General features: G+C 42.1%; 1 protein-coding gene and 1 long non-coding RNA gene across 7 annotated transcripts in view; one reads left to right on the forward strand and one right to left on the reverse strand.

Moving 5' to 3' along the window:
- Positions 1-15,294, forward strand: part of MYOT (myotilin) — a 114,641-nt gene that overhangs the window by 49,411 nt on the left and 49,936 nt on the right. For 5 of the 6 annotated variants that reach the window (XM_015413778.1, XM_015413780.1, XM_015413779.1 and 2 more), the window contains exon 1: positions 25-207. The exons of the other annotated variant lie outside the window; for it this stretch is intronic. The gene's annotated coding sequence lies outside the window, so the exon portion shown is untranslated. Of the gene's footprint in view, positions 1-24; positions 208-15,294 lie in introns of those variants that run through there. 6 annotated transcript variants of the gene reach the window in all.
- Positions 4,168-12,629, reverse strand: LOC107112612. Its single transcript, XR_001482592.1, has 4 exons — positions 12,463-12,629; positions 10,295-10,458; positions 6,738-7,642; positions 4,168-5,212 (listed from the first exon to the last, which is right to left on the reverse strand). It is a non-coding gene; the product is annotated as an uncharacterized LOC107112612 (long non-coding RNA).

Here is a 15,294-nt window from a genome sequence, read left to right on the forward strand (position 1 = left end):
CACACCCAGTAGCTCAAGGGGTCCACCAGCAGCTTAGTCTCAGATCATGGAAGCCACTCTTTTTGCGGTGTGATTTGCATGCAGCATTATTCAAGGAGATTGATGAATCTCTCGCAGCCACTCAGATTTGTACTGTAGAGTCCTTTCCGAAAGACAGAGTGTATGACCAGAAAGATTTTTTTTTACTGCTTATAAAAACACGAACAGGTAGGTAATAGCATGTCATTTAACCATGGGGTAAAAGCTAAAAAAAGAGAGAGTAAATCAATCATGTATTTTGTGATTTATACCCTGCCATTAAATTCTAGGACTTTGGGGTGTTACACATCATTTGTGTATATGGAGGTTGTTGTGCTCCTTTCTGCTTGTTGAAATGCAATGGCAGCAAGTTTTAAAAGCAAAGCACTGCTTTCCAGCTTGCATTTGTGTTGAAAGAAATACATTTGCTTTAGCAACGCACTTGAGCTGCTTGACAGGCCAGTAGATTTATACAGCGTCAGCTGCTTCTATATTGAATGCGACACACGTAGTTAAAATTAGAAATTAATCAGATCAGGTTTCCAAAGGTGGATTGTGCGACACATCCCACAGACAGACCGGGCCCATGGCTTGGGCTTCCCAACACTAATAAACAGATTGCTTGGCCAGAATACAAACCATTGCTATTCAATTAATCTCAAAAATCCACATCCACTTGCTATCAAAACACCTCATTACGTTTGATAAATTTGCTTCTATATTTTGAGGCATTCATATTCTCCACTGATGAAGAATTTACAGCAGGATAAGACTTAGCAAACCCATCAGCCCATCTGTAAATAATTCTTCACCTTTATGGAACAGGACAATCACATTTTTATCCCAAAATTTGTAGTACTTTTTTTTTTTGGGTAAATAATGACATTGGCTTTTACACTGTTTGGATTTTGAAAGTGCTCTTTTGTGGATTTAGTGTTCTTAAATACAGTCTAAAATTCAGTAGAACAGCATTTGAGTCCATTGGCACCTTTAGAGGAAGTGTGCATGCACATGAAAGCTTGGACCTTGAATAAAACTTTGTTGATCTTAAAGGTGCCACTGGACTCAGACTTTGTCCTGCTGCTTCAGACCAACACAGCCAGAAATCTGGATCAGTCAAAAATTCTAGTTGTTAAAAAAAACCAAGCAAGATGACAGCTAATAAGCAAGTCTAATGGGCTAGAGATAGTCCAATCTAGTAAAAGTTCATGCTTTTTCTAACAGTGTGATCAATGCTGAATTGCTAATTTATATATTGAGTTCCAGACATTTACATTTATTCTGTTTAGAAAGTCTGAATAATTCCAATTTAAACTTTGGGTGTTTATTTATTTATTTAAATGTTTCCACTTTTCTTCCCTATGGGGATCCAAAGGAGCTTTCATCATTGTTCTCTGCCCCTCCATTTTATGCTCACACGAAGTGCAACCCTGTGAGGTAGATCACACTGCAAGTGTGACTAGCCCAAGGTCACCCAGCAAGTATCCATGGCAGAGTAGGGATTTGAACTTAGGTCTCCCGGATGCCAGTCCAGCACTCTAACCACTATAACTATGCTGGTGTTTGCATAAGATCCGTAGCTGTGTACACAGGGAAAAGACAGCATAGGGCTTACCGTATCGTTCTCAGGCCCACCATTGCTTGGCCTCAATGCATATGCATTGTAGCACACTGAGAGTTACATCCCGTAAGAGCCTTGTTCACATCAATACCTTGATCCAGTCATTACTCTCCTTTGTGGGGTTCAGTAACCCTGAATGAGGATAGATCATACTCAAAGCCTATGTGATTAATTAAGGAACAAGGGGGGGACTACCTGGGATTTTGTATGTTTAAAATAGTTGTTTTTAAGTTGCCTTGAGCTACAAGGAAAGGCAGGATATAAATATTTAAATAAATATTTTAATGACATACGTTCACATTAATCTATTGTCTAATATTAATCTATTGCTTTAGTTCATAATCTGCATAAAAATATATTACATGGGGCTTTTTAGTTTGAAATATGCACATGTGAAGAATATATCTAAGTAATCCATCTGAATTCCTAACATTTAGTGCACTATGAATTCTTAGATCAGTTCTGCTTTTACGTACCATGACAGCTATGACGGCCCCATCCACTTCCCTCCCTCAGAGGCAAGATTCTCCCTCCATTTTTCTTTCCCTTTGCTGATTGAGCCACCTTAGTAATGTGTTTTCTTCTTTCCTGAAGAACTCTAGCTGTCCCACCCTGTCACGACATGCTATTTTGGGTGTTGGCTCAGCCCAGAACCCAAGGGAAGGATCCGGAGCCCACTTTAACTTAAACAACTTAAATGGCATTCAGGGCGTTTTGAAATTTAAAAATAACAAAATATTTTATTTAACATAGAGGGGAAAGATTGGGTGAAATCGGAGTTTGAAATTTCTGACTTAAAACCAATACACGCACAGACTTTAGTTCTTATGTTTCAGGCTATTGAGAGTTTCTTATGCTTTTCACAGTGACTTAAATCTTTATGTTGAGAGGCTTTTGTTCCAGTGTTTCCCAAACACTCTAGTACACTTTCTTTGAGTATTCTCTGACTCTTTTAGTGTCCAGAAGTACCCCTTTTAACAGTACCCAAATCCCTTATCTTGAAACACCAGTACTTGTCTTGAGTTTTTAACTGACTCTTTAGGTTTCTATAGACAAGCTGCGGTCAGACGGCAAGCTTAGCGCAGTCTGGCCACATATCTAATTTAATCAGGTGTATTTTGTCACAATCAGACATCCCACCCTTAATCACTGCACTGCATGCTCACACTGTGGTTGATCAATCAGATTGCAGTCACAAAGAGGGCAGGCAAGTGGGCAGGCTGTTGTCTCATCTGCAGGCCCTTTCCCCTGCCAGGACAAATTGCTTGACAGGACAAATTGTTCAAAGAAGAGGCAAGCCGAAAACACAGCGGCAGCCTGTCCCTCCCCTCAGCTTCACAGCCTGGGTGTGGAGGTACGGTTATGCACAAATAGCTAACCAGGTTTTTTTAAATGGCGGGCAGGAAAACAAAACAGACTGGTTAGACCTGCCTGATGGCTTGAGTTCGCAACAGAGGGATCAGACAACAGGAAATACAGTGTGAAACCAGCTCAGCCCAAAAGAATTGGACTTCCACAGGTGTCAAATAAACATGCAGTAAAGGGGGGGAATAGGATGCAGATGAGACAGATGTTGCTGTCTGATCGTGCATTTTAAATCTGGAAGGGAACAGCAATGGCACCAGATCAAACTGTATGTCTGACCTCACCCACAGTTTCTAACCACACCAGACCAGAGATCTCTCCACTCTTCAGAGCTAACCCCGTGTTTGACTGGGTAGGGAAATCTCTCTCTAGAAGATCTAGCCCCTTTCTTTGGCCTAAATGGGAGTCTTCGCCTACTTCCCAAACTTCCTTGTCAAATTCCCTCCTGTTCTCTGTCTGTATTTAACTGCTCTCAGCCAAGGCTGAAATCTGAAACTGTCAGTACTTGACGCTTCTCAGCTAGGGCTGAAATTAGACTGTCAGTACTCAGTCAAGGCAGAAATCTGACTGACTCTCTCCTCAGCATGTAGCTCTCAAGTCTTTCTCTGCTCAGCTGATGCTAACCAGTCAGATTGCTTGGAGCAGCCTGTCACTCAAGGATCTTTGTTTCTGTGAAGAATGAACCCTTCACAGTTCTTTACTCTGTTTGTACAGCATTTCAAAGCTTTTAAAAAGTGAAGTCTGTAACAACAGCATTGTAAACTTGTTATTCTCAGTGAGCTGATTTATAAGGAAGTCTCTGAAAATATCCAAATCAAGGCCAGCTGGACCAGTGGAACAAGGTGCCTCAGGTGGCTAAAGAATCTCAGGAATGTCCTTTTGATTTGGGGTTTTTTTAGGGGTAAACTAGCATGCCACATATAGTAAATTCTGCTAAAGTGCAGTCAGTTAGACATGACCTATTCAGTCTCTTTCCAGGTCTAACGAGCCAACTAATGGTTAAGCTTTCCCATTTTCAGCTAAGAAAAAGGGAAATGTGTTATTTCTTACAATGTTTTCTCTGTAACCATCAGCATTAGGGGTGTCATGTGACCCATGTTGAGAAGGAACTCTGAAATGATTACAGCATCACAATATAATCCTAGACTGAGTTACACCCTTACCTAAATCGGCAGTCCCTTAGGACTGCACGTTAGCGGCTTTGGGAAGGTCTGTATTTGCTCAAAAAACCTTGAAGTAGGCATCAGTGGCCAAAAGCATCCTCACCATTTTGTGCTTGGTAGAATGATTACAAGCATTTCCTTTACATTCAGCCCTTTTCACAGTTCTCTGAAAGCCAGATAGTATTACTGCAATGTGCTGCATACAGAGCCACCCTTGAAGTTTTCACAGAAGCCACAACAGGTGCAATGTGCTCATTTAGCAAATGGTAGTTGCTGGGGACCGCATTAATACACTTCTGCAGAAGAAGTGATTCTGGTTTCCAAACTTTTCTGGACGCAATGTGAACTAATGTTTCTTCAGCAAGCCCTACATGGCTTTAACCATTTCTCTTGGAAGTCTTTATTTGCTATGAGGCAGAAATTATGGTTGAAGTAATTGCAACAGAAGGATTACAGTTTAATACATATGTTGATATGTGCCATTGGTCTACTAAGCTGTATATAACAGTGGTTCCAAACTAAGGTAACAGGGCCTACCAGCTGAGCACATAAGTCTGGCCACAGTCTGGCTCAGAATGGCAATTTCTATATCAGATTAATAGATGGATCCTCACCAAAGAAAATTCCATTGCAGCGTCCCAGAGCTAAAAGTTTAACCTGTACTCTGAAATGCTCCCATTCATCTCTGGGGAATTTACAATTATGTTTCCTCTTACTTTAAATAGCGGTAACCTTGCTGTAGGAGAGAGTTGCCAATATGTGCTGAATGCTATCTGTGCTATAGAAACTAGAAGACCTAGTACTGTAGAAAAGTTCATCATCTGGTGTTTGTATCAAACACTGCAGAATTGCACATATAGCAGCAAAGGACCATGTTGTCCCAGAATAGAAAAATGTGAATCACACTTATAGGCAATGCCCACAGCCCTTGTAATGTCTCCCTGAGTGACACATTAGCCTTTATAGAAGAGTTCATCCAAGCTGCGCAGTTCAGATGGGTAGACTTGGGGGTGGTGTCCTTCCCTCCCAGGTAAATTCTCCTCTCCTGCAAGTTCAAAAAAACCGCTGTATTAAACAGAGAAGGACAGAACTGAGCATAAGATCACACAGAAAACTGTTAATATGGATGCTGCTGGCTATGACTGTAATGTAGCAGTAAAAATTGGAATAATTGGAATAAACTAATTTATAATATACAGGAGAAAATGAGGATTTTCATAAGCTATTTTAACATAGGGTGGGCAATTTGTTATGGCTTCCCAGTAATTTGAACAGTTGCTTAACCATGTGAAACTATTTCCTAGCAGCCGACAGAAAACCTGCTCAAGAAAGCAGGTAGAACTGTTTCTGCCTGTTCCGTTCTTAAGGTGGGCTGCGGAAGGGCAAATGAGCCCAACATTTGCAGGGGGGCTTAACTGGGACACACCTAAACTAGTGTTAGCAAAGAAGAACAGAAAAAGAACGTGGAGGATTAAAACAATAACAATAAGCAGCACATTTAAAAATCATTGGCTCTAGGGGGAAAAAACTGCATAATCAAAATGGATTGTTTCTGTAATGAATATTACACATATTCTGTAATGAATATTAGCAGCACGCACAGGTATACAAAGGAAAACAAATGTCCATCCTAAAATTATTCAAGACAAATTCCTGGGTTAATATTTATATCCTTCATTTTATAACTTCCTGCAGTTAGCTTTGTTCTGCAGTTCTGCCTGTCTGCAGAAGAAGCGTAATGGAGAGGGGCGTTGACTGAGTGTCTTGGCATTCTCTCCCCCCTTTTGTTGCTAATTTGAGGCAATACTATCTAGAAGCAACTATGTTCCAGGGCTTCTCCTTACATCCTTGGGGAAACCACCAACTCTCATTAGCAACAGGGCTGCCAAGAGCCACCACCAAAGATTCCCCCTGTCCCCACCCCCTCCACTCATGCCCAATTCAAATATCCTGTGATAACAAATCCCATGAATTCCTTGGCCTGGCTCCATGGGCCTCCAGGGTTTAGTCCCCATTAGCAGCCCGGATGAACACAGAGACACTGAAAAGGTGACAGGGGAAGATATAGAGCAACTAATATCACACAAGGGGCTGTTGTCACAGATGTGAAAATGGAAACAAGTAGAGAAGGGCAATATAGTCTTGACTTATCAGGTAGCCTTTGGGAGCAATCTCCTATTGCTATGTCCTGCTCTAGTGTTTAATTTCTAAACAGTGAAGTGCTGGGGGTCAATCTACAAGGAGGTGACACCATCCTGCCTAACCCACTAATCCAGGTACATGGGAGAAGTTGTTAACTGCTCTATGGTGAGAAAAATGCATTTTGCAGCTGGTCTGATATGATGTTTTAAAAATTATTAAATGCAGTAGGACTGAACTGTGGTGTTTAAAACAGGTGAACTGTTGCAACACAGAGGTGCAAATACATTTGTGACTGTATTAAAAAAAACACTTGAAGAGGTGAACTGCAAAAAGTGTCAAGCAATGTAAAATCTCTCTCAAAAGGAAAAGAGACAAAAATAACAATGTTCTTGTGATGAGGAGTATGCAATAGTTTAAATGCAAAATACCTGGAATGCTTCAGTAAATAAACAGACATGATTTGCTTGCCACCTTGTCTGAAGATTGGTTCTCTTTTTCTGCTGCATTTAAAACATGTCCAAGGGTTAAGATTCAGTTTAAATTAGGATGGTCTCCCCTTGGAGAAGGATACATTCAAATGGTTTCTTGACTGCTCTGGTAGATTCTCCTGCTGCTATGACCAGCAGTCCTGTGGAAGAGCTAGAGGGCCTCTGAAACAGGGATGCCCTGCATGCAATTTAAGTCATTGCTCTTGAGCACCTTCTCCCTTGAGCTGAGACTTTCTCCAAGATCAGACAGTGGGCTCCCCACAGTTTTATTAGGCATTTTGTGGATAAAATTGCTTGCATCTCATCCAACTTGGACTCTGTACTAAGCAAGATTTTGTCTTCTCCAGTTCATAGGGATACTTTTTAATTAATTAAACTTAAGGACATGAACGGGATATCTGGAAAGCTGAGGCTTCCCAACTGTCCATTAGACTCATGCTGTTCATAGCTGCCCAGCTGAAACTGCCCAAAGAGAGGTTGCCAAACTGGTGTTAATTATTAATTATTCACTATAGGAAGACCTGCAGTGTGAAAGGAGGCTACAGTCAGACCCCCTCCTAAAGAAACCAGCTTAGCTAGGTTGAGTCTGGCAAACTCGGTATTTTGGTCGTTTGATTTCTTCATGTCATGCAGGTACCAGAAAGTGGTGTTCAGCCCATGGTCATTGGCTTATGGGACATCGCAAGCATAGATGTTGTCCTCAGTACTTTGTAACATATACATGAAGCTGCTGGAGATCCATTGGAAATATGGAGCACAAATGTCATCACTATGCAAGTGACAGAGTGCTCTCTCTCTCTCTCCCATCATAATCCAAGGAGGCAGTGGAAGTGTTAAACCAATGTCTAGAAAAAGCAAGTAAATGGATGAGGGTTAATAAATTGAAGCTTAATCCAGACAAGACAGAGGTACTGCTAATGGGAAACTAAAGCTGATCCAGGAATGGAGGTTCTCCAAATGTTGAATGGGACTGTAGCCCTCCTGAAAGATGAGGTGCACAACTTGGGTGTAGTTCTAGATTCAACATTGTCTTACACATCAAAGGATCAGAAGTAGCCCAGAACATCTTTACCAATTAAGACAGGTTCACCACCATTTAGCTTTCCTGGAGAAACTGAACACTTAAAAGTTACAGACACACTTCTCTTAGTAACTGCTAGACTTAATTACTGTAACACATTCTGTGTGGGGCTACTCTTGAAGACGGTTTGGAATTTTCAACTGGTCAAAAATGTGGTAGCTGCAGAGGTCATTTCGGGGGGGATCGCGGGGGGTCGCAGTTCCCCCGGGTGAGGTACGGGGGGCGGGGCACATGACGAAGCCCCGCCCCCTGCTTCCGGCCACCCCGCTTCCGGCCCTCATTCAGCCAGGAGTAGGCAGGAGAAGAGGGAGGGTAAGTTGCTTCCTCCCTGCCTCTCCCCACCCCTGCCTGCCTGGGGCCAGGGAGGGCCTTCGCGGGGCTTCCTTGCACTCCCGCCGGCCTTGCAGGTCCACCACCGGGCCCCTCATGGGGCTCGGCAGTGGAGCTGCAAGGGCGGCAGCCGGGACCGTTGGAGGTGGGGTGTGTGGCCTTATGACACACTTCCGGTGATGTCAGGGGGTGTGGCCTTATGACACACTTCCGGTGATGTCAGGGGGTGTGGCATATCCTAATGAGTTATGCTAATGAGTTCCCCTAGCTCTTTTTCTACGAAACGACCCCTGGGTAGCTGTGGTCCTTATGGGGATGCACCAGGGTGATCATATTAAACCAGTGATTTACACTGGCTTCCATTCTGTTTCCAGGCCCAATCCAAGGGGCTGGTTTTTACTTTAAGCCTAAGCCTTAAATGGCTTAGGCTCAAAGTATATGAATAACCCTCTCCATCCCTATCAGCTAACCCAAGACTTGAGGAAAGCCCAAGTAATCTCCCTTCCGGAATCAGCCTTAGTGGAGGTTTAGCTGGCAGTAACATGGCAAAGGAATTTTCTGACAGCTGCTGCCTATGGAATTCTTCCTTCAGGAGCTGAGGATGGGTCTGAAGAAGTGTTGGGAGAAAAAATGCCCTGTCTCTTTAACAGAGGCTTAACATGTGGAAATGGCCTACTAAAGCTTTTCATAGCGTGGAAGGAAATAACTTCATCTGGTAAATAACACCCCATTAGCCTAGAGTAGGCTTACCAGGTCCAATGTCCGTGCCAGTGGAGAGTGGGAGGGAACTTTCTGGGAGTGGGGAGATGCTCTCATTTTTGGGCAAAACTCTATGGTAAAATTGGCATCAAACCATAGAGTTTTGCCCAAAAACCAGAGTGTCACCACATGACGCCCCTGACACAATGACATCACTTCCATGTGACATTAGCACATCGGGGACATTACGTGGCAATGTCACTGTTTGAGGGTGGTCAAGACCAGGGATCAAGGAAAGGGCTATTTCAGCTCTCACAGCTAGAAGCCAAGAAGGAGGAAAATGGACTGGCTCCTCTGCCATGATGGAAGCCAAGAGAGAGGAGTCTTAAGGTTGTCAACTTCTTGGAGAAAAAGAGTCCTATCCCTTTAATCTCTAGACTAGGTTTGCCATTTCCCAGTTACAAGTGGGGGATTCCCCAGTTTTGGGGGCTTCTTGCCAGCTGCCAGTTGCCACAGGTCCATGTGGCTCCCTCTAGTGTCTTTCTGAACTGGAAAGTCTCCCTGACCCATGCCAAAGACTTGGTTCCTGTTGGCTGTCAGCATGGTTTGGTGAGGGGTCCTCCTACCCTAAGTCAAATTTTAAAATCTGAAGTGTGATCTTTTATGTGTGTTTTTTAAATAATTGTTTTATTTATATTGTTTTTAAATGTGTTTTAATAACTGTTATAATGTAAGCTACATTGAATTCTGCAAGAGAGGGACTGGCTCTGGACAACTATATTATAAACCACCTTGTGGTAGGCTTCCCAGCCTCCAGGTGGAGCCTGGAGATCTCATGCTTTTACAACTGATCTCCAGCTGACAAAGATCAGCTCCCCTGGAGAAAATAGTAGAAACAACAGCGATATCATGGGAAGGATGCAAACAATGATGAAAACAACCGTGATGTAGTATTAGGAGTGGGAAGAATGTTGAGTGTTAATTCACAGATTAGAATTGTTGACGTGTAAATTAATGTTACTTATGCAGCACACTGAGAAAAAGCTGTCATGTGAAACGGGAGTATATGCAAATTCTGTTGTGTGTACGTGTACATCTTTATTATTTGCTGAAGAAACACTACTCACTGCAAAACAGCAGTCTAAATATATTTTCATAATACTACATCATTGTTGTTTTCATCATTGTTTGCCCCTGGAGAAAATGGCTGTTTTGAAGAGTGGACTCTATGGCATTGTACCATGCTGACCACCCTCTCCTGGATCCACCCCCAAAAGTCTCCAGGTGTTTTCCAACCCAGACCTGGCAACCCTAGCTTGTGGACATATTTAGTTGGAAAACAGTCTATAAAAAATTAATTAAACAAAGTTCATATAAATCATCTTACACTTGGATCTCTATTCTTCTAATTAGTGCAACCCATACAATGTTCAAGGAATTGTATTCCTTTGCAAAAATGCCTATTTTTGTGAAGTTTCTCCAGATCCTCAGAAAGTCCACTCATTCGACAAACTCCATTCCCCCCTCACAATCTTCTTTAGTTGTCTTAGTCTGAAAGAAAGCAGAAAGATTATTTTCCACACCCCTTTGTAAGAAATATGGACAACCCTAGCCAAGTTAGTTGTGTGTTACTATAACCGTTAAACTATTAGCTTACTCTGTTATTTATATTGAAAAAAGCCCCTAAATATGTTTGTTTTTCCCTGCAAAAAGTTCCCCAATCCAGAAACAAGTTCAACCCAATAAATATGAGAAAAGGAAGCACTTAGAGGCATTTATCACATTACATTCTTCTGAGAAAATATGCTACTACGGAGGGCAGGACTAGTAGCAACAGTATAGCTAAAACCAGCAGTTCGCAGAGTCTGGCAAATACCAGGATACAAATACTACTAAGGAGGCCACAATCAACAACCACTGTCTAAATAAATAAATAACAAACCAAGCCTGTTAGTTGTTGCCTCTGCAGTGAATAAATAAAATAGATCTTCCAAGCAGAAAATCCCTACCACTAGGAGGCTCCCTAACAATATGTGTCGGGAAATCCTTGTACTTTATTAAAGCAGATAGAACTAGAAATTGGTTAGCAATTTGTTTCTAAACGGATACTATTTACCCAGGAACTGGACAACAGATGTCCAATAATTCTGCATAGAAACAAAATTCTGTAGGTACATAATTCCCCAAAACAAGATGCATCTTATGAAGTGGGCTCTGGCTTGGAAGTTCATTCCACAATAAATTTGTTAGTCTTTTAGAAGCAGCTGAGTAACACAGCTGCTCTCTGGAAGGTCAATTTAAATAGTACAAAGCATGAATTAAAGCAAAGCTGTGTTGTTTTGTAATATGGGACAAGGGTTTTCACCATCTCAGAACTGGCAGTTTCCTGCTGTCAAAATGATGAAGGGCTTTTAGTTGGCATCTATCATTGGAGCAATATTTCTTCATGTGCAAAGCATTTAGAAGATCTAGATGAACCAGGTAGTTTTGTATGATTTAAAAACCCACCAGATGTTAAAAGATTTATCCAGAATCACAACCACACATCTCCCACATTTTACATCTGTGCAGTATATATGGGAATAATTCAGAACTAACAATTTAATTCATTTAAAGAAATCTTTTTCTTTTTTTTGTCATCAAGTCACAGCTGACTTATGGCGACTCTGTAGGGTTTTCAAGGCAAGAGACATTCAGAGGTGGTTTGCCATTGCCTGCCTCTGTGTAGTGACAACCCTGCGTTTCCCCGGTAGTCTCCCATACAAATACTGGCCAGGGCTGATTCTGCTTCATTAGCAATGAATTATTTTACAGATTTGATCACCCACCACATAAATTGTTTCTAGCAAACTCTTCAGAAAAAAAAATTAAAAACTCAAAAGTGAAAAAAAAACCCGCCCCGTAGCAATGCTCCCATGGGTTCTGCTGGGTTTGGATAAGATAAGGCAGAATGTATTTGTTTGGACATTGCAAAATTCAAAAAGGTATACCCAAATTGTCCTTACAGTTGTTATTTTGGACAACATCATGTATATGTTTGTTAATTTGCGGCTTTTCAGTATTGCACTTAGGATACAAGCTCATTTCCATGAATGTATTTTTTGCCCAAAAGCTTTCTTGAAACATACTTAAAATTGTCAATATGTTTCTGACAATGATTTAAAGATATTTTTTATCAAAGTCGCTTGTCCTTAACAGAGTCTCCATATTCATCCTTTGTACATAAGCAAGTTGCACTTCCCTAACGCAGCCTTCAGAGATCTAAAATGAAACCAGCAGCAAAATTACCTCTGTCATACAGCCAAAGCATCATTCTTTTCTGCTTATTTACACCCAAGAAAATTGCTTTTCAAAAAAGCACAAAACAGAATTTAAGAATCTAAGTAAATATTTAAAGCATGGCACATTATAAATGTTCAACATTCACTTATTGAAACTTAACAACACTGCTAGGTGTCTGCCAAATTAATTGTATCCAAATTTAACAGACGGTGCAACAGATGGACCATGTTTATTTAATAGCACATCCATGCATTAGAATTAAGCCAGTCTTACCTCTTTACCTGGAGGTTTCAGAGATTCTTTTCCCCTCCCACTGACCCCCCCATCCCAACAGCATTTATTTCAAATCTACCCAAATAACTGTTTGCTTCTAAAATGGTTTTAATACACTGTCTACTTCTCAGATCTCTGGCAAAGTGCTCAATGGAACCTTACCAATATTTTCCTATCCTTTTCTACATGACATTTGTCCCTGCACTGGAGATAGCATAATTGTGCAAACATTTTAGCTATTCAGGTCGTCGTCATTATTGTTTGTGTCAACTGAGAGCACGATTGGTATGTACCTTATAATACTCCTGGTGTTGGGTTGCAAAGATCCACCTCTCTTCATCTGGCAGAGTCTAATTCGGTCATCTTCACTAAGATCTAGTTACACCAAGTAAAGGTTGCCATTTACGTGGCTTACTGAGGTTGCTAAAATGACTCCCTTAGGTACAGTGCATGCTATTTCTTCTTTCAAGGACACAACCAGTACAATACAGAGGTTTCTGCCAAAGCAAATTACACTCTTTTGATGCAGGAGAGCATGGCGAGAAGCATCACATTGTTTCTGCTCAGCATGTACCATTGTACTGATAAAGCTGCTTTTGAATAATGTGAAATTATGAACAAGGATGCTGGAGGGTATTGGAAATATGTGTGTTGCAAGGTCTAAAATTCAGTCATTATAGGGTTAAATGTGCTTACCTTGTGTGCTATTTGTGCTAGCCAGTTTGTGTAGTGGTTAAGTGCACGGACTCTAATCTGGGAGAACAGGATTTGATTCCCCACTCCTCCACTTGCACCTGGCTGGATGACCTTGGGCAAGCCATAATTCTGGCACAGCTGTTCTTGAAAAAGAGCCGTTTCTGTCAGAGCTCTCTCAGCTCCACGTACCTCACAGGATGTCTGTTGTGGGGAGGGGAAGGGAAAGGAGTTTGTAAGCCGCTCTGAGACCCCCTTGGGTAGTGAAGGGCAGGGTATAAATCCAATCTCTTCTTCTTCGTCTTCTTCTTTTATTGTTTGAGGGGAGATTAGGTTAGTTGATGGACGGCTGATTAACCTTCTGTTGTCAATGTTCGTTGACAGCTGAAATTAATTTCTGCCATCAAGCACTGAAGTCTGCCAGAAAACTGCACAGACCAAAAAGTCTATTTCCTCATCCCAAATCTGTGGAGTGGTCTGTGATTACTTAATGGAGACTGAAATGACCTCTATACATGCTCAGATGCAGTCTTCACTACAATTTTGCATGTTCCAGACATGTGACAGCATTCAAAACAGGCTCTAAAACTGAGTCCAGCTTGTTCAGTCTTCCCAGGCAGTTTAGCCTCTCTTATGAATTCAGCATCCTTTTATAGATAAAATGTGCAGTGGAATAACCTTGCTTCCTCTCCACAAGAGACGAGTCTATTAAAAGGTGCCTCTTTTAGTTTCTGCCTGTCTTTCTCAAAGCAGCACTCAGAGATCCAAGTTATTATAGGAGAGAGTGACAAAAATGTAAAATGAAATGTGTTATTCTGACATAGTATATTTTCAGTATACTTTTCACACTCTTTGCATCTCAAATACAGTAATAATGGCTACTATACAGGGAAAGTTGCAGGACAGGACCAGCTCTTGTGGTGTCACAATTTCTGAAGCTGTGGCTGCACCCAGTGCCAGCATCCTTGCTCCTACAGCACAAATACTAGCAAGAATAACCTCCTCCCTTTCATCGGTCCTAAAAAAGAGGGTGTGGCCAGCACAGAGGTTAGAGATGCTGACCTGGAGTGACATTGGAACAATCCTCCCTTAGCCTCCAGAATGGTCACCCAGAGACCTCTTCCTTCCTCAAGATCAAGTTACATGAAGCTCCTGTGCTTTGCCTGCCAACTTGACCCATGCAATCTACCTTTCTCTGAGTGATAACCTTTCTTGGCAGTACAGTGCTTTGAATGAAACTGTCTCTCAGGAACAATACTGTTAGTATTTTATTTGCATTGCTTACATTTCTGATAAGGTAAAGCTTTTGAGTAGGAATGGACAGAAATCATTTTGTTTTGTTCATCCATTGCTGGATAACTTGCCAGTGTTTACATAACAAGATAAGTGTTTTGGAAATAATGTCCAGTATTCTAGAGAACCTCCTTTCAGCATAGGGGTGCCCAGGGGTCATTTCGTAGAAAAAGATAAATCTCATCAAGTGCTTCTTGCCACACTGTATGTGGCTGCATGCCAGAGCATTGTGCATTGCTGCTTGCTCCCCACAAGGACCAAATCAAAGACATCTCCTGTTTGAGAGGCGGGGGGGGGGGCTTCCCACTGCTTGTGCATTACCATGCTGCTAATACATGAGGACTCACTGGCCAGGCACTCATTCACAGATAGTGTTTCCAGCTCCAGGTTGGGGAATTCCAGAAGATTTGAGGGTGGAGCCTGGGTAGGGTAGGATGTGAGGAGGGGAGGGACCTGAGTGGGGTATAATACCATATAGCCCACCATCCAAAGCAGCCATTTTCTCCTTGGATCTCTATAGCCTGGAGATAGGGTTACCAGGTCCTACCTGGCTGCTGGCAAGGGGCTCCAGGGTCTGTCCCAGGATCTTCTGGTGTGCATGCAGAGCGCATGCACTGCAATGACATCACCAACTGACTGGTGGTGTGAAGGGCCCCACAAAAACAGAGGAACCCCCACCCGGACAGGGGGCCTGGCAACCCTACTTAGATATCAGCTGGAGTACTGGGAGATCTCCAGGGCCCACCTGGAGGTTGGAAATCCTATCACAGAGAAAGTCTGGAAAAGTCTTAGCAGGGGGTGCATGTTTTGCAGTCTGTACATTGCCTACCCCTGCATTATTATGTT

Source organism: Gekko japonicus, unplaced genomic scaffold (genome assembly GCF_001447785.1).
Source record: "Gekko japonicus isolate JY-2015 unplaced genomic scaffold, Gekko_japonicus_V1.1 scaffold863, whole genome shotgun sequence".
Classification (NCBI taxonomy): Eukaryota; Metazoa; Chordata; class Lepidosauria; order Squamata; family Gekkonidae; genus Gekko; species Gekko japonicus.